General features: G+C 46.1%; 1 protein-coding gene across 1 annotated transcript in view; it reads right to left on the bottom strand.

The window, feature by feature from the left end:
* Positions 1-23,584, bottom strand: part of LOC306851763 (P2Y purinoceptor 14-like) — a gene marked incomplete at both ends in the record, with an annotated part of 125,076 nt that overhangs the window by 100,524 nt on the left and 968 nt on the right. The window lies entirely within an intron of this gene.

Raw genomic sequence — 23,584 nt, 5'->3', positions numbered from 1 at the left:
AGAGTACCCTAGCAACCAAAATCCAAAGAGGTATATCTTCCATTCTGAATGTCACAGAGGCATGGGAGTTGGTTTATATCATTCATAGTGACAAGAAGCCTTTGCAGGTTCATCATGCAACTCCATAGCAACCAAATAGAGTACCCTAGCAACCAAAATCCAAAGAGGGATATCTTCCATTCTGAATGTCACAGGGGCACGGGAGTTGGTTTATATCATTCATAGTGACAAGAAGCTTTTGCAGTTTCATCATGCAACTCCATAGCAACCAAACAGAGTACCCTAGCAACCAAAATCCAAAGAGGGATATCTTCCATTCTGAATGTCACAGAGGCATGGGAGTTGGTTTATATCATTCATAGTGACAAGAAGCCTTTGCAGTTTCATCATTGGCAGCTCCAAGCAACTCCATAGCAACCAAACAGAGTACCTTAGCAACCAAAATCCAAAGAGGGATATCTTCCATTCTGAATGTCACAGAGGCATGGGAGTTGGTTTATATCATTCATAGTGACAAGAAGCCTTTGCAGTTTCATCACGCATCTCCATAGCAACCAAACAGAGTACCCTAGCAACCAAAATCCAAAGAGGGATATCTTCCATTCTGAACGTCTCAGAGGCACGGGAGTTGGTTTATATCATTCATAGTGACAATAAGCCTTTGCAGTTTCATCATGGAACTCCATAGCAACCAAACAGAGTACCCTAGCAACCAAAATCCAAAGAGGGATATCTTCCATTCTGAATGTCACAGAGGCACGGGAGTTGGTTTATATCATTCATAGTGACAAGAAGCCTTTGCAGTTTCATCATGCAACTCCATAGCAACCAAACAGAGTACCCTAGCAACCAAAATCCAAAGAGGGATATCTTCCATTCTGAATGTCACAGAGGCATGGGAGTTGGTTTATATCCTTCATAGTGACAAGAAGCCTTTGCAGTTTCATCATGCAACTCCATAGCAACCAAACAGAGTACCCTAGCAACCAAAATCCAAAGAGGGATATCTTCCATTCTGAATGTCACAGAGGCATGGGAGTTGGTTTATATCATTCATAGCACCACCCTGGGTACCATAGCAACGGCCCTAGCAACCATCCTGGGTACCCTAGCAACCGCATAGCAACACCCTAGCAACCACCCCAAGTACCCTAGCAACCACATAGCAACACCTTAGCAACCACCCTGGGTACCCTAGCAACCGCCCTAGCAACCATCCTGGGTACCCTAGCAACCGCATAGCAACACCATAGCAACCACCCCAATTACCCTAGCAACCACATAGCATCACCTTAGCAACCACCCTGGGTACCCTAGCAACGGCCCTAGCAACCATCCTGGATACCCTAGCAACCACTTAGCAACACCCTAGCAACCACCCCAAGTACCCTAGCAACCACATAGCAACACCTTAGCAACCACCCCAAGTACCCTAGCAACCGCCCTAGCAACCATCCTAGGTACCCTAGCAACCATCCTGATTACCCTAGCAACCGCATAGAAAAACCCTTAGCAACCACCCTGGGTACCCTAGCAACGGCCCTAGCAACCATCCTGGGTACCCTAGCAACCGAGTGGCGAGTTTTGCCACGCCAAGCACCCCCTCACATTTTCTTCAGGAAATGTACATTCTAGTTAGGGGGTGCTTGCCAAAGCACTCACTATTATTATCTCACATACTTATTATTCTTATTCCTCTTCTTCCGTACAAATTTTGACGCGCTACTCCTCCCGCAGCTTTTGTCACAGACCAACGAATGAGGCGTCAAATCGTGCGGATTATTCGGGAATGATGTGCTATGACTTTTATAAGCGATCGGGGGTACGGTGTTTGCCCCAGGGGCAAAAAAGCGGGCAAAAAATCCCATAGACAATGCATTGCGGCCAACTTTGACGGCTCGTAGCTCCGAGCGAGAATTTCGTAGAAACTTGTGAATCACCACATTTGGAGAGGCTATCAAGCTGTGCAAGAAGATACCCCGCAGTGGGGTATAAATTGTACCCCTGGCGCACAAGAGCCCCCCAAAGTTGCCCCATTGACTTACTATGGTGAGGGACGGCCCATGAAACAGCGCGTTTTTCCTACTATGGTAAATTGCATAGGGATTTTGTATTGAACATAGCTCTGGATGACAGTGTCATAGAGACAAGGGGGCGGGCTCATTTTACTCAGACGACCAATCAATCTCTCAGAATCATTGTGAAGCCATCAAGCCACGCCCTAGCAACCATTTAGAGCACCTTAGCAACAAGTTCCATAGACATTCATTGAAAGAGATCAAAGGGATATCTCCGGATTGAATTGTCATAGAAACATGAGGGTGGTCTCATTTGACTCGGGGAAGCAAACAGCCAATCATGAATCACCTCAACACTTCCTAGCCCCTCCCTAGCAACCATTGTCGACCACCTTAACAACCAAAATCCAAAGAGGGATATCTTCCATTCTGAATGTCGCAGAGGCATGGGAGTTGGTTTATATCATTCATAGTGACAAGAAGCCTTTGCAGTTTCATCATTGGCAGCTCATAGCCCCTCCCTAGCAACCATTGTCGAGCACCTTAGCAACCAAAATCCAAAGAGGGATATCTTCCATTCTGAATGTCACAGAGGCATGGGAGTTGGTTTATATCATTCATAGTGACAAGAAGCCTTTGCAGTTTCATCATGCGACTCCATAGCAACCAAACAGAGTACCTTAGCAACCAAAATCCAAATAGGGATATCTTTCATTCTGAATGTCACAGAGGCACGGGAGTTGGTTTATATCATTCATAGTGACAATAAGCCTTTGCAGTTTCATCTTGCAACTCCATAGCAACCAAACAGAGTACCCTAGCAACCAAAATCCAAAGAGGGATATCTTCCATTCTGAATGTCACAGAGGCATGGGAGTTGGTTTATATCATTCATAGTGACAAGAAGCCTTTGCAGTTTCATCATGCAACTCCATAGCAACCAAACAGAGTACCCTAGCAACCAAAATCCAAAGAGGGATATCTTCCATTCTGAATGTCACAGAGGCATGGGAGTTGGTTTATATCATTCATAGTGACAAGAAGCCTTTGCAGTTTCATCATGCAACTCCATAGCAACCAAACAGAGTACCCTAGCAACCAAAATACAAAGAGGGATATCTTCCATTCTGAATGTCACAGAGGCATGGGAGTTGGTTTATATCATTCATAGTGACAATAAGCCTTTGCAGGTTCATCATGCAACTCCATAGCAACCAAACAGAGTACCCTAGCAACCAAAATCCAAAGAGGGATATCTTCCATTCTGAATGTCACAGAGGCACGGGAGTTGGTTTATATCATTCATAGTGACAAGAAGCCTTTGCAGTTTCATCATGCAACTCCATAGCAACCAAACAGAGTACCCTAGCAACCAAAATCCAAAGAGGGATATCTTCCATTCTGAATGTCACAGAGGCATGGGAGTTGGTTTATATCATTCATAGTGACAAGAAGCCTTTGCAGTTTCATCATGCAACTCCATAGCAACCAAACAGAGTACCCTAGCAACCAAAATCCAAAGAGGGATATCTTCCATTCTGAATGTCACAGAGGCATGGGAGTTGGTTTATATCATTCATAGCACCACCCTGGGTACCATAGCAACGGCCCTAGCAACCATCCTGGGTACCCTAGCAACCGCATAGCAACACCCTAGCAACCACCCCAAGTACCCTAGCAACCACATAGCAACACCTTAGCAACCACCCTGGGTACCCTAGCAACCGCCCTAGCAACCATCCTGGGTACCCTAGCAACCGCATAGCAACACCCTAGCAACCACCCCAATTACCCTAGCAACCACATACCATCACCTTAGCAACCACCCTGGGTACCCTAGCAACCACCCTAGCAACCATCCTGGGTACCCTAGCAACCGCATAGCAACACCCTAGCAACCACCCCAAGTACCCTAGCAACCACATAGCAACACCTTAGCAACCACCCTGGTTACCCTAGCAACCGCCCTAGCAACCATCCTAGGTACCCTAGCAACCATCCTGATTACCCTAGCAACCGCATAGAAACACCTTAGCAACCACCCTGGGTACCCTAGCAACGGCCCTAGCAACCATCCTGGGTACCCTAGCAACCGAGTGCCGAGTTTTGCCACGCCAAGCACCCCCTCACATTTTCTTCAGGAAATGTACATTCTAGTTATTATTCTTCTTCTTCTTCTTCTTCCGTACAAATTTTGACGCGCTACTCCTCCCGCACCGTTTTTCACAGACCAACGAATGAGGCGTCAAATCGTGCGGATTATTCGGGAATGATGTGCTATGACTTTTATAAGCGATCGGGGGTACGGTGTTTGCCCCAGGGGCAAAAAAGCGGGCAAAAAATCCCATAGACAATGCATTGCGGCCAACTTTGACGGCTCGTAGCTCCGAGCGAGAATTTCGTAGAAACTTGTGAATCACCACATTTGGAGAGGCTATCAAGCTGTGCAAGAAGATACCCCGCAGTGGGGTATAAGTTGTACCCCTGCGGCACAATAGCCCCCCAAAGTTGCCCCATTGACTTACTATGGTGAGGGAAGGCCCATGAAACAGCGCGTTTTTCCTACTATGGTAAATTGCATAGGGATTTTGTATTGAACATAGCTCTGGATCACAGTGTCATAGAGACAAGGGGGCGGGCTCATTTTACTCAGACGACCAATCAATATCTTAGGATCATTGTGAAGCCATTAAGCCACGCCCTAGCAACCATTTAGAGCACGTTAGCAACAAGTTCCATAGACATCCATTGAAAGCGACCAAAGGGATATCTCCGGATTGAATTGTCATAGAAGCATGAGGGTGGGCTCATTTGACTCGGGGCAGCAAACAGCCAATCATGAATCACCTCAACACTTCCTAGCCCCTCCCTAGCAACCATTTTCGAGCACCTTAACAACCAAAATCCAAAGAGGGATATCTTCCATTCTGAATGTCGCAGAGGCATGGGAGTTGGTTTATATCATTCATAGTGACAAGAAGCCTTTGCAGTTTCATCATTGGCAGCTCCTAGCCCCTCCCTAGCAACCATTGTCGAGCACCTTAGCAACCAAAATCCAAAGAGCGATATCTTCCATTCTGAATGTCACAGAGGCATGGGAGTTGGTTTATATCATTCATAGTGACAAGAAGCCTTTGCAGTTTCATCATTGGCAGCTCCAAGCAACTCCATGGCAACCAAACAGAGGACCTTAGCAACCAAAATCCAAAGAGGGATATCTTCCATTCTGAACGTCACAGAGGCATGGGAGTTCGTTTATATCATTCATAGTGACAAGAAGCCTTTGCAGTTTCATCATGCAACTCCATAGCAACCAAACAGAGTACCCTAGCAACCAAATTCCAAAGAGGGATATCTTCCATTCTGAACGTCACAGAGGCATGGGAGTTCGTTTATATCATTCATAGTGACAAGAAGCCTTTGCAGTTTCATCATGCAACTCCATAGCAACCAAACAGAGTACCCTAGCAACCAAAATCCAAACAGGGATATCTTCCATTCTGAACGTCACAGAGGCATGGGAGTTGGTTTATATCATTCATAGTGACAAGAAGCATTTGCAGTTTCATCATGCAACTCCATAGCAACCAAACAGAGTACCCTAGCAACCAAAATCCAAAGAGGGATATCTTCCATTCTGAATGTCACAGAGGCATGGGAGTTGGTTTATATCATTCATAGTGACAAGAAGGCTTTGCAGTTTCATCATGCAACTCCATAGCAACCATCCTGGGTACCCTAGCAACCACATAACAACCACCCCAAGTACCATAGCAACCACATAGCAACACCTTAGCAACCACCCTGGGTACCCTAGCAACGGCCCTAGCAACCATCCTGGGTACCCTAGCAACCGCATAGCAACACCCTAGCAACCACCCAAAGTACCCTAGCAACCACATAGCAACACCTTAGCAACCACCCTGGGTACCCTAGCAACGGCCCTAGCAACCATCCTGGATACCCTAGCAACCGCTTAGCAACACCCTAGCAACCACCCCAAGTACCCTAGCAACCACATAGCAACACCTTAGCAACCACCCTGGGTACCCTAGCAACCACCCTAGCAACCATCCTGGGCACCCTAGCAACCGCATAGCAACACCCTAGCAACCACCTAGCAACACCTTAGTAACCATCCTGGGTACCCTAGCAACCGCCCTAGCAACCATCCTAGGTACCCTAGCAACCATCCTGATTACCCTAGCAACCGCATAGCAACACCTTAGCAACCACCCTGGGTACCCTAGCAACCATCCTAGGTACCCTAGCAACCATCCTGGGTACCCTAGCAACCGCATAGCAACACCCTAGGAACCACCTAGCAACACCTTAGTAACCATCCTGGGTACCCTAGCAACAGCCCTAGCAACCATCCTGGGTACCCTAGCAACCACCCTAGCAACCGAGTGGCGAGTTTTGCCACGCCAAGCACCCACTCACATTTTCTTCAGGAAATGTACATTCTAGTTGTATATGTTTTTGTGTGTTATACACTGTTTTCTGCATGATTATGATAGATCACTAATTAATATCACTTTAGCTGCATCATGTTTAGTTTCTATCGGTTCGTCTTTGGATGATCTAATTGAGAGTGAATATTACATGTTGATACCTATGCAACATATTAGTGTCCTAAGAATCTTTAGAAGTTTGTGCATTAACCCAGCTGAATTACCTATGCAAATTACTATGTTCAGAGACAAAGGGTCATAAAACTTTCCCTCCAAAAATCCAGGACTCTATTGGGTATTTGACTCCCCAGAGGTGTGACCTCTATAGCAGATAAAGCTCCCACCTCAGAGATGCCCAAGCAGTCTGTGGTTTTGTTAGATCCTTAGAGGATGTGAGCTAGAACATTTTCTGACCCTCTAAGTTTTTGTGCCAGGCCTTTGCGGCCTTGTCTTTCCATTCTCCATAACTGCATTCTCTGGTTTTCCTGATGGCTTCATCCATCAACTAGCATTTAGCCTTTCCCCATGTATGAGTGATTGTACGTATGTATGTTTGTTTGTTTGTTAGACTAGTTTGCGTTAGTGTTTAGTTAATAAAAGTTGTGTGCACAAATTACATGAGTTTCTGGTTCTGCCTTGCAAATGAATGTCCCTTTACGATTTTGACCCTTGCTACAATGCTCTAATGCATTAATAGGAAAGTATTTTCTGTGGCCAAGGAAATACCTTTTCTTAGAGTTGATACGAATTTACACTGAATGTTCGCTGGACGGACAGATCAGTTGATGGCAATTTAATTCTGCGACAGTTATTACTGTCAGCCGATATAAATAATTGTAAATTAATCATAATTAATCATAATTATTTATATACAATTCCCTTTTGAGCTCATAAATTGTTACATAAATGGTGGAGAACGGTGGCAATCGTTTAAACATTATTTGCAAGCAGACTCAGTATCAAACTTGTGTGTTTGTCTCAAAATTTTATTAACGTCTTACACATGCAGTTTCTGATCAAATCAGATAGACTATAGCTTGAATGCACCTTACTATGAGCAGTAGAAAGTTTATCAATTCTATAATGCGTGTTTAAATCGTACGATAAGGAACTAACCTGATATTAGCGAAGAAATCCTAATTTCTGTTGTTAGTAGAGTGTAAGTCTTCTTTGACGAAGAAATCTCAGAGTAGCAGCCCGTATAGATGGTACCAGACTAAATTAATATGATTTTGGGCAAAGAAATCCCCATTTCAGCTTTAAATGTGTAAATCTTCTCTGATGAACAAATCTCAGATTAGCAGCACAAATTAAACTGCATGGCGAAGCAATCCCACTTGCAGTGATATTAAAACTGGGCAACGAAGAAATCTTGCTACAGTATATTTAGTTAAATGGTGATTTGAGCGATGTTCCTCATCTTCCCAGAGTTAAGGCCTTTTTGTAACTTTCGCATATCATTGACTGCGCGTGAGTGCCCATGCATGCTTACAGCGGTGCAAGTTCTGCTCCACTTGTGCGTGTTGTAAACTTGCATCGGTCTCTTAGCAACGTATGACCCCTGGAGTGGAGAGCAGCCTCTTCCGGTTCAATCTGATAACAGCACACACGTCACAGACCCTTGTGTAAACAAGCAACTGAGTGTAGCCAAAGCTAACTCTTTAGCAGCCGAGCAGGCATATAAGCTAACTAGGCCCTTTACCTCAACTGTTAGCTGTTAGCATCCGACTATCTGACACCGTGTGAGTGTAAAGTGTAGCGTCTGAACCACTCCTCCCTCTCTCTCTCTCTCTCTCTCTCTCTTTATCTCTCTCTCCCCCTCACTCTTGGTTTCATTTCCTGTTTGTGCTATCACCTTCTGTTGAGATTCCAGTTGGCCTCTCCTCACATATGTTGGTTCTATTTGTGTTATTTTTATTTTGACTTTATTATACCTGTCTTTGATTTTATTTTATTTATTTACCCTTGTTTTACTTGAATTTTCCAATTCAGCTAAGTTGTTTTTAATTAAATCTGAGATTTAATTAAATCAATTTGTTTATTTTATTAAAATTTTTAAATTCCTTTTAGTTTCCTAAAGATATTAGGACATTTTCATTTGACCTTATTTTAGTAATTTTACCATCACCATCTTCCCTCTTTGAATAGGATTACAGTAGTTCTAGCAACTGTTGCTTCCTTAATGAGTTGTACAGGTTATTAGTAGCCTAATCCCTGTTTCCTCTCTGCCCCTCCTCACTCCTCAGTGACAGGCCTAGTACATTGAAGTGCAGTTACTGTTCAACACAATGTAGACCCCAGATTGAACTAGAAACACTTCCCATTGTTTCTTTTTCTTTTTGACTTTGAGGTATTTGGGGTGTCCCCTGCTAGCTTAGCTAACATTGTAACCCTAGGTTTATGAGTCTATTGCAGCAACACCCACAAGTGACACCTGCTTAGCCATATCTCCTAGCAGAACTAAATAGGTAAAATCCTCTTTCTTCCTTTTCCTTTTTGATTTAACTTCCTGATTTTATTTCAGTTTTGTTTATTTGATACCTTCATAGTGACCAAACCTGTGAACCATCAGTGCCTTGAGTAATAGTTTGACCACACATGTAGCCAGGTCATCAGCTGACCCCTGCTTACAGCCCCGTCAACAAAATTACTCAAAACCTCTACGTGTGTTCTTAGCACCCTATCTCACTAGCTGCCCCTCACCAGCTATTCACACCTTACACGGCTTACAGTGCCGCTCCCCATACAGATAGCCTAACGCCTCTGTACGTACTTGCACTTGCCTTCTGCCTCTCACTCTCTGGTGTTCCCCCAAGTGTGCCAGTGTGTCTCAGACATTCCACAGACATCCAGCCCTGCCAGCTCACCAGGACCACCTGAAACCCGGCAGAGCACTGTGATGGACATCCTCCAGCCCAAAGCAGCCACTGACCTGCAATGGCAGAGAAAGGAACAGCGATACTGCGACACAAGTGGACACCTGACACCCAGTCTGAACCACCAGGAGCTGACTAGCATCAGCATCTCCTTGCCCCCGCACCTTCAAGGGCCTGATACAGGAGGTAAATGAACTGAACCTGCAAGTCACAGAGTTCTACAGGGAACTGAGACCCGCTCAGCGAGAAAAGGCACAGAACGGATGCAAAGAACCTTACAGAATGGCGCAACAGAAGCAAATCATCAGTCTTCAGGAGGCTCTAACAGCTGCTGCACAGCAAGCGCAGCATGAAAAAGCCACCAGACAGGACATGGAAAGAGAATTGTTTCACACAAAGACACTGTTAAAAACAGCGTATGTGGAACTTAACGAGAGGAACACCAGAACTAAGGCCTTAGAAGGCCATCTGCATGCAGCCAGAGTTGAAGTCCAAACTTTGATTCAGCAATTCTGCAACATTAACGAGGAGCTTGACATGGTTCAGAGAGAACTGAAACAGTCCTACCGACTGTGCATGGACTCAAGTGAAATGCACCCTGCTGCATGTTACACAGCCAGCAGTGCAAATCCCCTCACTCCTGTACACAGATACGAAGGGGGGAGCCAAAGCCTTCTGTTTGACATTTCACAAGTCAACCTCCTGAAAACCTCTCCAGCTGCAGAAAGAAAGGGGTTTATTCAGACGAGCGCTGAAATGGCACATGGAGTGACATTCAAAGACCTCAACCGAATGGCCAGAAACATCCCTGCATTCACACCAGAACTTGCAGGAGAATATGATGTCCAAGGTTACTTAAGAGAGACTGACTTTTATCTGCAGTCGTGGACCAGTGTGAAACACTAAGATAGACTCTATCTACTCTGGATCACCTGTAGCCCAGAAGTGCAACGCTTCCTGGCTCAACAGCCAGGACATATCCAATCGGACTACCAGCAGCTTAAACAAGCTATCATAAAGGAATTCTCAGAGCCAGAGTCTGAACACGGACTGACCACTGCCCTAGCCATTGAACAGAGCCGTCATGTAACGCCCCATGCTTACTACCTCAGACTTCGACGAGCTTACTTTGGAGCTCGCAGTGAACCTGGGATGGAGGAAGACACTAGCTTTAAGAGCCTTTTCCTCCGAAACTTCCACCCCATTGTAAGTCACCATATAGGCATTATGGCCTGCCCCACAATGCCTATTCAATGACTGCGTGACCTGACACAAAAGGCCTTTAACAAGCACATGGCCTCTACCTAAGGTGTTTGTAAGACCCCACTGATTCTGAACTGCACAACCCAGAACCCAAAACGGGCACCAGAAGGCACCCAGCATTGCCACAATGCAAGGCCCTTCTACAGAAAGGGAAAACACAACACAGAATTTCCCCTTACAAGCCGGCCTAGGCCCCCCAGCCAAGAGTCCAAACCTGCGAAGGGGGGGCGAGAGCCCACTGTTCACATGTCACCAGCCAGCAATTACAGGGGATCACGGCATACACACACACTGTGTGGCCCCACAGACCCCAACAAGCTGGCTAGAGACTGCAGAAGGCCACCACACTTGCCTGCCTGCAAAACATGAACTATTATGCTTGAACTCTGCCCAATGTGACCACATGAAACTGTCCAATCAGGAACACCTCTAGCCTGCACGAGCAGTCGGAAATTGTCAAAGATTAACAAAGACTACAAAAAGCCTGCTACAGCCAGCTTTGAGTCTACGCCAGACGACAGAACAGGCTACAAGGGAGGAAGGCTTCAACTCCAGAACTTTACCTCCTACCGAAATCTGCATCACATTGTGGGTCACCACCCAAGTGCCATGGCCTTCCCCTGCACAGTGACCACCTGACATCTGCGCAATGCAGCCCATATGGCCTACAGAGAACACAATGCTGCCTCCATAGAAACTGTTAAAATCCTGCCTGTTTTTTCACAGTACCCCGAACTGACTCTGGAGAGCACACAGGCCAGCAACAGAGATCCTGAGGACATAAAAGAAACTGATCCTGAGAGTGGCTTCCCCAGCAGGGCAAACAGGATATATCAGACTATCAGACTTTTAACTACGAGTGGCATGAGAAACCAACAACCCACCAGAAAGCCCTCCTACTAAGAGAAATGCCCAGATCTTGGCAAACAGTCTCTCACCACAGAGACGTCCATCCTGACGCCAGATGGTCATGTCACCCAAACAGCACATCAGCAGACAGCTGATCACCCACGACAGGCCAAAATACACACACGGCCAACTCCCCTGTGCCTGACCATCAGCTCCATGAGACTGTACACCCTGTGTACATAACCCAAATGGACAAGGGCTCTCTTGTCACCAACATGGACCTGCCACATGGTTTTGAGCCCAATGGACTTTAAGCATTCATAGAATTGGCCTCAAGTGCAGGAACGTTCACATTTCCAGCCAGCCAACTCATCTGAAGTGCAATGCCAGGTCACAAAGATCTGGCCTGACATCTCAGCTGGTCGCGAGAATTCAGTCTCAAGGTCAGACCAGCCCACGACCCAGACTCCGCCTGCTCTTACATCTTGAAAGGCATGTCACTGTGATAGATCCTTCATCAGAAAGTCAACACAGTTCCTAACCAGCAGGAACAGCATATCCGTGACGGTGCCGGTCCCAAGCACCAGACAGAGCACTGAGCAACAAACCTAAAATCTCACCAGCAGAAACCCTCTTGACACGTCCCAGCTCTTCTCAGAGCTGAACAGTGTGGCAACACCTGAGACAGTAGAGATCTTGAGTATTCTAAAGGAGCTCATTCAGAGGAGGCCCCGTAAAGAAAAAAAAAACTAACAGTACAAACTCCTTATAAGTGTGAGAACTGAAATGGATGACCACACAAGGTGCCCGCCAGCTGAACACTCACCCAGATCTCTGCTAACCAGCCACATCGCCGAGTAATGGCATCACCACGCCACTTCAGCTGATGGCTGCACATCCAGGATGATCCAACACCTGTCAGCATACCGGTCACCACACAAACCCGGTACGAGGACTCCTGAGGGAACCCAATTGAAAAGGAAGGAAACCAGGAAACAGCATGTTGGAAAACACGGCGAGACTTAGAGATCTGTTGACACTGGAGTAAATCCAACTTTTATATCAGACTTTCAACTGGCAGACCCCAAGCTGATGCTCAGAAAAAGAACTGAACTCTTGAGGCCCAAAGGTGTGCACTGAACATGCAACAACACATGCATACCACCTTCTCAGTGATAAAGAGCCGCTGGGTCAAATTGACCCTTTGCTGACATTGAGACAACTGAAACCCCAGGCTGAAGTGCAAGAACCTCTGCCACTCCAGCCAGACAAGTCACCCAGACAGACTGTCAGGTCACCGAGGTCACGGGAAAATCTCACAGCCAGCCATGAGGACATGACCTGAAGCCTCACACGCTTCAAGGCACTCACTGAGCACACACCAGACCGGCCTTCACAAACAAGTGCACACGTTTCCTATGAGACCTTGAAACCCCCTGAGGAAGGCCTGTAAAGTGCAAGAACCTCCGGCCAGACCACGCCAGATGTTTACTCTGGTAAAAATATGAGACTGCAGTACCAGCATACACAAAAGGGGAACGGACAGCGACAGTGTGACACTCAGACAGCGTCAACCAAACCCTCATACACACACCTTCAAAGGAAGGGAGGGAACCTGGCCCCACTCTGAGACACACCCCCTTTTCTAAGAGACATCCTGCACCTGCCGACAACGGCCAGTGCCAAAGCTGCTCTTCACAAGAGGCAACGCTGCAGAGCTAATGTCAACTATGTGGACTCATTCAAGACCACATGGCATCATCAAACTCAAATGGCATCTGCACTCTACACCATGCCTGATTTACCCTCATCTCGAGGAGTTTCATCTGACAGCTGGATTCACCAACTACTGCCTTAGTCCTGGTCTACACCAGCAACATGGCCAGAACTAAAGGGGGGTTGCCCACTTCAGCAGAACACTGCTCCCACCGGAACACTAGCTACTCAGATGAAAAAAGAGCCCTGCTCTGCACTTCACGAACCATCCAGCGATTCTCCAGTTACAGTGGAACATGGAAAGTGATCACAGAGATGTGCCACCAACCTGTAATGACCCTCAACAGCCAAAGCATCCATACAGAGGACCACCACACCCAAAGCCACACGGTCAATGGCCTTTTAAGGATGCAATAGTGAGGCACAGTGTGCCCAGAGCAGGTGTTTTGTGGGTTAACAGCAAACCTCTCCCACAGCAATACCTCAAACTGGACTCCCAGTCATCACAGTACAAGTGACAGCCATCCTGATCACCCTTTAAATCGCATCGGCTCACAAGAACTGCATCAGAGAACTCCTCATTTACACAGACTCAAATGATGCCAAGCTCAGCCCCACACGCCACCTCCTTGGCTAGGACAAGCCAGTCAAGCACCAACACCTGTCTCAGACATGCAATAACATCACAAGTGCATTGCGTGGAGAGCTATGGTCTCAACTAAGACCCACCCACCCATGACATGGCAGCCGTAACCAACAGGAGACCAACTTTTACTTCCAGGGTACCCACCTCGCAGCCCTGGCGCTAACCTAATGACTATCCATGGATGGCATTGCCTAAACTAAGACCCACCCACCCACCCATGACATGGCAGCCGTAACCAACAGGAGACCAACTTTTACTTCCAGGGTACCCACCTCGCAGCCCTGGCGCTAACCTAATGACTATCCATGGATGGCATTGCCTAAACAAACCTCTGACTGATCAAGGACACTTATTCTTGGCCACCTCCCTGGCCCCTCCAACCACCCTATCACATCGGCTCAACTGGCTGCTGCTCCAACCCTCAAACTGCTGCATGACATGCAAACACATACTGTGTGTGATGAACAACATTCTATAATATGTCCTGGTCTTCCCTGCCATTCCGACTCTACGGCATGACTTGACGATTCAGTTCGGCTCATCAATGATTACCCCATCAACTTCGGTCAGAAATCTTGGTGTAATCTTTGATGACCAGCTGACCTTCAAAGAGCACATTGCAAAGACTGCTCGTTCCTGCAGGTTTGCACTACACAACATCAGAAAGATCAGGCCCTTTCTGACAGAGCTGCTGCGCAACTTCTTGTCCAGGCCCTGGTTGTTTCTAGACTGGACTACTGCAATGCTCTTCTGGCTGGTCTGCCATCAAACGCACTCAAACCTCTACAAATGATTCAGAATGCAGCGGCACGACTGATCTTCAACGAGCCCAAAAGAGCGCATGTTACACCTCTCTTCATCTCCTTGCACTGGCTACCAGTGGCAGCTCGCATCCAGTTCAAGTCACTGATACTTGCGTTGTAACACTCCACGTAATACACCGTGGAGATTACACAAACAACGCGGGGTATGGTGCACTTATACAATGAACAGGAGAAATATAAAACTCAGACACACAGACATTGCATCCAAATATTCCCATGTATTATACAAAAAAGGAACAAATATACAGTCAACACAAAAGTGCGTGTGTGATGAGTGGGTGATATTATAAGGTATCCCTTAGTCCGCAAACAATATGTATATAATTCGAATCAGTCTCACCGGCGAAAGTCCGTGCACGAACGTCCGAGAGCAGATCCAGGAAGTCGACCGAAACCACAGAAAGTCCTCTTTGGTAAGTACCCCAATATCCACAGAAATAAAGCCAGGCAAACTTCACAAAGGAGGCAGAAGAATAATCCATATAAGCGTTCGGTGAATATTCCATACAGGATTGAAAAACCCGGGCAAAAATAGAACTGATCCGAGAGAGCTCTGACCCCTCTCGAACACCAATTAACCTCCCCCGTATATAGTGAACAACACTTCCTTGTTGTGGTCACGTGGAGTTCGCGTTTTCCGTGAACGCCAAATCCCGCGATACTTTTCTCCTCTGGAGCAAATACACACATATATAAAGAGGCAACAAAACATATATCAGGGTGATAATTAAATTAAATGGTAAACAATACATCAGTGTTAACCAATAATATCATCAATATGTCACCCCTTATGTGGCCTTGCTACATAAATCCCCTCCCCCAGCCATCGGCATCAGAGGAGAGCGACCATACCATCGTTTCAGGTTTACCACATTAATAATGTCTGTTTTAGGTGGGTTGCCCCAGCAAATGGTGTAATTTATTGGCCCCATTCTTTTTATTATTTCTGCTGGTCCCTCCCACTTGGGCGCTAGCTTGGCAGAGTATTTACTCGAGGCCGACGAGAGAGGATGAGTCCTCATCCAGACGAGATCACCCGGCTGAAATTGCGCATCTTTCCTCCGGTAATTATAATATCTCGCTTGTCTGGCTTTTTGTACATCCACTCTCCGTTTTACCTCCTCTGCCATCCTGGTTTGTCTTTCGACGAGATTATATGCTGTTTGATCTGGTGTGGGGGGCTTATGAATTAACCTTTCCAAGGGTCCCTGAAGTTGGCGGCCCAGCATTAATTCAGCAGGCGTCTTGCTGGTGGTCTCTTGATACGCAGAATTAATAGCAAAGCGGAACTCAGGTAACCAGTGATCCCATAACTGATGATATTGCCCCACATATGCTGCAATCATAGTTTTTAAAGTCCTGTTCACTCTCTCTGTCAGATTTGTTTGCGGATGATAACTTGTGGTGAGTTTCTGAATGCTTCCCCATGACCTACACAGTTCAGATAGCACCTTGGAGGTAAATTGAGAACCCCGGTCAGACACAATATACTTCGGTACCCCCCATCGGGTGAAGATTTCATCTTTGAGTATTCTGACGATTTTTTGTGTTTTACTATCACGCAGGGGAAATACTTCTACCCATTTAGAGTAATAATCCACCGAGACCAACAGGTAGGTGTTTCGTTTCTTGCTGCACGGGAAAGGACCCATCAAGTCCATCCCCAATATCTGACCAGGTTCTGTGACTTGTGTTGATTGTAGCAAACCACTGGGTTTACAGTTGTCATGTTTGTATTTTTGACAAATCTTTGACATAGCTCCAGACGTCCGCACGCACTGTTGGCCACCACGCCACATCCAACAGCCTTAGCAGAGTTTTCAGCCTGCCCAAATGTCCACCCAAGGGGTTGTCGTGAAAGTAATGCAGAAATCCAGATTTTAAAGTTCGAGGGACAACCAACTGAAATTTATCCCCATTCCTCATTGGAACCTGCCGATATAAAACCCCCTGATGTTCTTCGAAGGTAATTTGTTGGCCCCTTACTTTTCGGGTTTTATGTTCTACTTTCAGACAACTGACTGTTTCGTCGCTGTTTTGGGCTTGTGCTATTTCAGCAAGTGAGTGGGGAATGTCTGAAGAATGCTTCGCTGATGTCACTGCGAGACACGGTACTTCTTCCTTTACAGATCCAGGGGTTCTAGACAGCGCGTCAGGTCCTTGATTAAGGCAGCCCTTTCGATGGTGAACTTGAAAGTCAAATTGCTGCAATCGAAGGGTCCAACGGGTCAGACGAGAGCTGGTTTTGGGGCTGTTAAATACCCAGGTTAAGGCAGCATGGTCAGTATACACATCAAATTGTGTCCCCTCCAAATAATGTTTCCACTTTTCCACCGCCCAGACCACCGCCAAACACTCTTTCTCAGAAGTTGAGTAATTAAGCTCCGCTCCGTGTAGTGTTCGAGATGCATAAGCTATTACTCTCTCTCCTTCAGGTGTCTGCTGGCAGAGGATAGCTCCCAGTCCCACTTCACTGGCATCAGTATGGACCTGGAATGGCTGATTAAGGTCCGGTTGGATTAAGACAGGTGGGTTTAAAAGTGACAATTTGATGGTATCAAAGCTGGCCTGGCATTCAGGGGTCCATTGCCACTTTACATCTTTCTTTTTCAGATTATTGAGGGGAGTTGTGATGTCTGCGAAATAGGGTATGAATTTGTGGTACCAGCCGGCTAAACCAAGAAATCGTTGAAGTGCTTTGAGGTCTTTGGGGGGAGGATATTGCAAGACAGCTTTGGTCTTTTCAGCGTCCACTTCAACTCCTCTTTCAGACACAATGTGTCCCAAGAACTTCAGCTGTCTTTTGAAGAAATGACACTTTTTCATGTTGAGGGAGAGGTTGGCTTGGGTAAGTTTTTTAAATATCATGTTTAGATGTGACACATGTTCCAACATTGACCTGGAAAAGACAATTATGTCATCTATGTACACATAGCAAAACTGTCCCCTAAATTCTGCCAAAACCTTCTCCATCAGCCTCTGGAATGTAGCCGCAGAGTTCCTAAGCCCAAACGGCATAGACCTGAATTGATATAGCCCTTTGGTGGTAATAAAAGCGGTCTTGTCTTTGCTGCTTTCCTCCATCTCCACCTGCCAATAACCTGACTGGAGATCCAGGGTGCTGAACCACGCTGCTCCTTCCATAGACTCCAAGATATCATGTACGAGAGGCATGGGGTAAGCATCTGCCACTGTCTTGCTGTTAAGTTTTCTGTAGTCTACACAAAATCTGTATGAGCCATCTGGTTTAGGAACCAGCACGACCGGTGATGACCAAGGGGAACAAGAGGGCTCTATGATGTGATCCTCAAGCATCTTGTCCACGTGTTCCTCAATTATCTTCTTCTTGAAGGGTGAGACACGGTAAGCACGATATTTAATGGGCGTTTCATCTGACAAACTAATTTTGTGTTTTTCTACACCAGTCTTCCCCAGAACGTTGGAGGTAGCCTGTGGCCAAGCTGACATCAGTTTCTGCAGCTCCTCTTGATTGTCTGAATCCCAGACCAGATCTTCTTGAGGCTTAGGGGCAATGATTGATGTTTCTCTGGCCAAAGGTAAGGCATAGTAGAGACTTATATTGGCCTTGTGGAGATTGGTTTCCTCCACTAGCATGGTTGATCGCCCCAGAGTCATCTGTGTGTTGGAGAATGGGTAATAACTGTAACCTCCTTCTGCTTCCAGGCCGTATCTGTTCTGAGCGAGTTCCAAAATAGCTCCAGCTACCCTCAGAAAGTCCAGGCCCGCCAAAAGCGGAAATGCTAGATGAGCATCCTTCATTATGTATGTATTTAAGTTATATACTTTATCGTGCCACCTATAACTGATGTTTCTCTGGCCTATAGCTTGATGAACTTTTCCATCCGCCATAATGAACTTTTGGGGAGGGTCTGCAGATCTCATTGTGGCTTCACCTCCTAATTGTCTCCACAGGGTTTCCTGCATTAATGTAAAGGTACTTCCTGTATCGACCACCGCCTTCATTTCTGTGCCTCGCACCACCACTGGAATCAACAGGAGAGACGTTGTTGGGTGTGGTTGGGCTATAGATAAGCCAGCAAGATGTTTGGAGGAATTTCTTTCAGATGGTTTTTTATCTGACCTTTCCCTTGTATTTTGATTACCAACTTTTTGCCAATACTCCTTTGCCCCCATACAGTCCTTCTCCACCATTGAACCCACTTTCACCAACTGTTCTACTGTTTTTATCGTCCCTCGTAAGCAGCCTGCCACCCTGGGGTTGATATTGTTAAGGATGCGGCTCACAATCTCATCCTCGGAGATATCAGGTTTCCACTTTATGCAGAGGGCCCGATAGTCATAGGCAAAGTCTCTCAGGCGCTGTTTTGGCTGCTGTACCATCGACCTCAGCTTGTCTTCGACCTCAGTGAGGTAATCCTCTGGTAGAAAAGCAGCCATAAATGCCTTCTTGAAAGACCGCCAATCAGTTATCTTTCTCTTCTCAGCCTTCCACCAACTCAAAGCGGGACCACGCAACACTGTGCTAAGGGTTCCCACGAGTTCAGCACTTGGAAGTGGCCTGATTTCCAGGTAATTCTCACATTGTTCAATGAACGTGAGCACATCCGCCGTCTCACACTCATCTCCAAAGGTGGGAAACTCCAGTCGAATGGGAGGCTGCGTACAGAAAGACGTAGCATTTTGAACAACTGCAGGATTAAACATGGTGGTTAGTGTATCGTTGACTCGGGAGACATCATACGTGATATTCGAGGTTTTAATTGCTGCTACTTTAGTTCTAACAGCAGGAATCGGGGCACGAGGAGCAGTAAATGAAGAAAAGGAAGTAGCTGGTGTGTATGATTGAAGACGAGACAATGAAGGTGTACTGGTGTAACGCATTTTTTTCAACTGACTCTCCCATTTTGCTTCTCTCCTCAGGAAACAGTCTGTCACGGCCTTCTCCAACCTCTCTAGACTTTTCTGGAAGAGTTCCTCCATCTCTGCCAAGCCAGCATCCACTGCCTCTCTAAAATTGGCCTCTCGATTTAGGGTGCTTTCAACTGATTGTTTAAAATCATGTTCCCCAGCCTGAACTTTTGTGCTAAGAGCCAATAAATCAACCTTTACTTTATCAATATCTGCCTGCATTGTTTGTATAACATTAGAATAGTCCAAACAATTATTCGCTTCATCCTCCTCCTCGCCATCATCATCATCATCATCATCAGTTTTATTCTCAGTGTCAGAAAGGAAAAGGGAACTTAGCATAGATGTTACTTCTGCTGTAGGATTACGTCGTGTTACAAACGGGCCTGCAGTAAAATTTAAATCAGGCCCGGCACCACCGTCAGCCACTTCATTTTCATCATCATCCTTTGATATCTGTACATTGCTATCCACTCTATCCATCTGGGTATCAATATCTATTTCCTCCATATTTACAAATATATACACACCAATAACAACGAAACAAGTGTACACACAAACGTCCCCGTACGGGCCACCACTATGTAACACTCCACGTAATACACCGTGGAGATTACACAAACAACGCGGGGTATGGTGCACTTATACAATGAACAGGAGAAATATAAAACTCAGACACACAGACATTGCATCCAAATATTCCCATGTATTATACAAAAAAGGAACAAATATACAGTCAACACAAAAGTGCGTGTGTGATGAGTGGGTGATATTATAAGGTATCCCTTAGTCCGCAAACAATATGTATATAATTCGAATCAGTCTCACCGGCGAAAGTCCGTGCACGAACGTCCGAGAGCAGATCCAGGAAGTCGACCGAAACCACAGAAAGTCCTCTTTGGTAAGTACCCCAATATCCACAGAAATAAAGCCAGGCAAACTTCACAAAGGAGGCAGAAGAATAATCCATATAAGCGTTCGGTGAATATTCCATACAGGATTGAAAAACCCGGGCAAAAATAGAACTGATCCGAGAGAGCTCTGACCCCTCTCGAACACCAATTAACCTCCCCCGTATATAGTGAACAACACTTCCTTGTTGTGGTCACGTGGAGTTCGCGTTTTCCGTGAACGCCAAATCCCGCGATACTTTTCTCCTCCGGAGCAAATACACACATATATAAAGAGGCAACAAAACATATATCAGGGTGATAATTAAATTAAATGGTAAACAATACATCAGTGTTAACCAATAATATCATCAATATGTCACCCCTTATGTGGCCTTGCTACAGCGTACAGATCTACCACAGGCTCGGCACCCTCCTACTTCCACTCACTATTACGAACCTACATCCCCTCCAGAAGTTTGAGATCTGCTAGTGAGCGACGCCTTGTGGTTCCATCACAGAGAGGCTCAAAATCACTCTCCAGAACATTCTCGTTCACCATTCCTGGCGAGTGGAATAATCTTCCCACCCCTATCCGGAACGCCGGATCTCTGGCAACCTTCAAGCAACAACTGAAAACTCATCTCTTTCGGCAGTACTTGACTTCATCCTAAACTCAAAAAAAAAAAAAAAAAAAAAACTTTCCCTCTATCTTTCTCTCCACCTACTAGCTTGTACTTATTTGAACAATGACTGAGACTTGGTGTTACGAGCACTTCCTCTGTCTGACTGCCTCTTCAAGATGAATCGCTTTTTGTATTCCCCAATTGTAAGTCGCTTTGGATAAAAGCGTCTGCCAAATGACTAAATGTAAATGTAAATGTCCCTGATGACCACACTGCGCCAAAGCTTGTGGTGCCACAGTGACTAAGGGGGGTCAGGTAAATGTATGCCCACAACACACCATGTGCTGGACACCACAGTACCAGAGACACTTATAAGACACTAAAACAAGTAACATACGGAGCTGGCATACAGCAAGATGTGGCGGAATATGTTAGAGCATGTCAGGTCGCTGTCAATTCCGAACAGCAAACCTGAACCACAAAGCCCCACTACAACACACTTCACTCTGGGTTTGCAATCACTAAAATGACACTTAGCTGTTTCATCACATATGGGCCTATAACACCATACAGATCTGTGTCAGTCCTCACTTTCCGGTCTGCCAGCATGTCACAGACTGCAAACCCCGCTACCCAAGGAGGAGTTGTGAACACCTGGCTAAGAGGCATTACAGATAGTTCTCACCCATAAGACCACTGAACTTTTAATATTCTGAATAATAGTCATGATTCAGAAGAGACTCCTGACACACGACTAAAGCCAGAATCACCACAACGGGAAGCTAAACAAGACCATATGCCTTCACATCCCAGCTGACACTAAATGACGAGCACAGCACCCATCGTCAGAAGGAGCTGACACAGGCCCAAAGCCGCAAAGACAGGCTGGCAGTGAAAGTCCAAGATGATTTCAGGCACCAGGCCACTGAGTTCCTGAGAGAGCTATTGCACATCTCATGCTGCACAGACAAGCTCCAAGTGAAAACCCAGGATAAACTCAAGGTACCAGTTGGAGTGGAGCAGGAAACAAAGAAAAAATCTGAATAGCTCCAAGAAGCCCTTGCAGTTGCTTAACATGAACGAGAAGAACTAAAGGCTTCCCAGAAAGACATGAGAAGACATCTACAGTCTGCAGAACAGCTACTAGAGAAAGCCAAAATGACCTTAAAACAAAGACTTTAAAATAAATGCTCTGGAAGACCACCTGAAAAGGAATTAGAGCCAAGAAAAGCGGAGCTCTCATCAGCATCGCCACCACTGGTAGAAACCATGGAAAAGGCAACCCACATCCTGTGAACACCACGGCATGTCCAGCGACAGTCTCCCACAACATCCTCCTTCACACCCTTCACACAGGTGCCAAACGGATGTTGCACAAGGACAGCTGGACACGCCCAATTCTGAGTTACAGGAGATGCTGAAACTAGCAGAAGAGCTCCTTAAACAAAACTCAACTGAGGAATACTGCAAAGGAAAGACCTCTAACTCATTGCCTGATGCAACGCATCATCAGACCCCTCCAAGGGAGGAGCATCCCTTAAAAACCAGTCGACACCCCAGAAGCAGCCAGACAACGTTGGATGGAGCAATGGACTCACATGCTCAACAGCGAAACCTCTACTAAAACAACTCAAGCAAGCTCAAGTTGGTGCCACCACAAGAGAAAAGCGACACACAAACATCAGACTTCTGGTGATGTTCCAGCAGAACAGAGGGCTAACAACCACCTGCTGCCCTCCTGCCATCACCACTAGGTCAGTCTGAAATTCTTTCCACATTACAAAATCTCCATAAAAATTCCTTGTGACCCCTGGAACCACCGGCACTCTCACCAGTGAGAGTCTAACCTGGCTGTTCCACACCACGGGTACCACAGATAGCCCACTGGCTAACATCAACAACCATCTGACCCGGACCAACTCACTTTAGAACGACAGGTGACACTGCCTCGACACCTGCTGCACAAGCTCGAGGACCCGCACATTACTACAGCCTGTATCCCCACAGCATACCACCTGACAGCATACGCCACCTGACAGCATACGCCACAGCACCACAACCACTCCTGGAGACAACCAACAGCCAGAGAGCCACCACTGTCTCCCAGCCGTGGGTGGCAGGTGCGTTTGATTGTTCTGCATCTTTAACATCACTCGCTGTTGTCTATTGGATGGACAACAACGTTCGAAAGGGTGGATTTATGTAGCATTTTGACCAATCAGACACACAATTTTGATTTTGATTTAACAAATCAATTAGTTATTAGATTAACAAATTGTCACAGACCCCCCCACCCAATACACATACTGGTGCTGGTGTGTCTGTCAATGACTCCAGGCCTCTGATTCCATGGCAACCCATCTGATAAGACCTGTTTTATTGCTCAATGGAATGCGGGTAGAGCAACACTTCCTCTTAGGGAAGACACATTACACCATAAATATGGACTCTTCTCTAACTTAATTCATAGAAAAACCTTTATTTGAATGAACACACATATCTTTAGGTCATTGTGTATATCATTACTGTTCT

This window comes from Barbus barbus (genome assembly GCF_936440315.1).
Source record: "Barbus barbus genome assembly, chromosome: 31".
NCBI lineage: Eukaryota > Metazoa > Chordata > Actinopteri > Cypriniformes > Cyprinidae > Barbus > Barbus barbus.
This window is presented reverse-complemented; position numbering and strand designations above follow the sequence as displayed.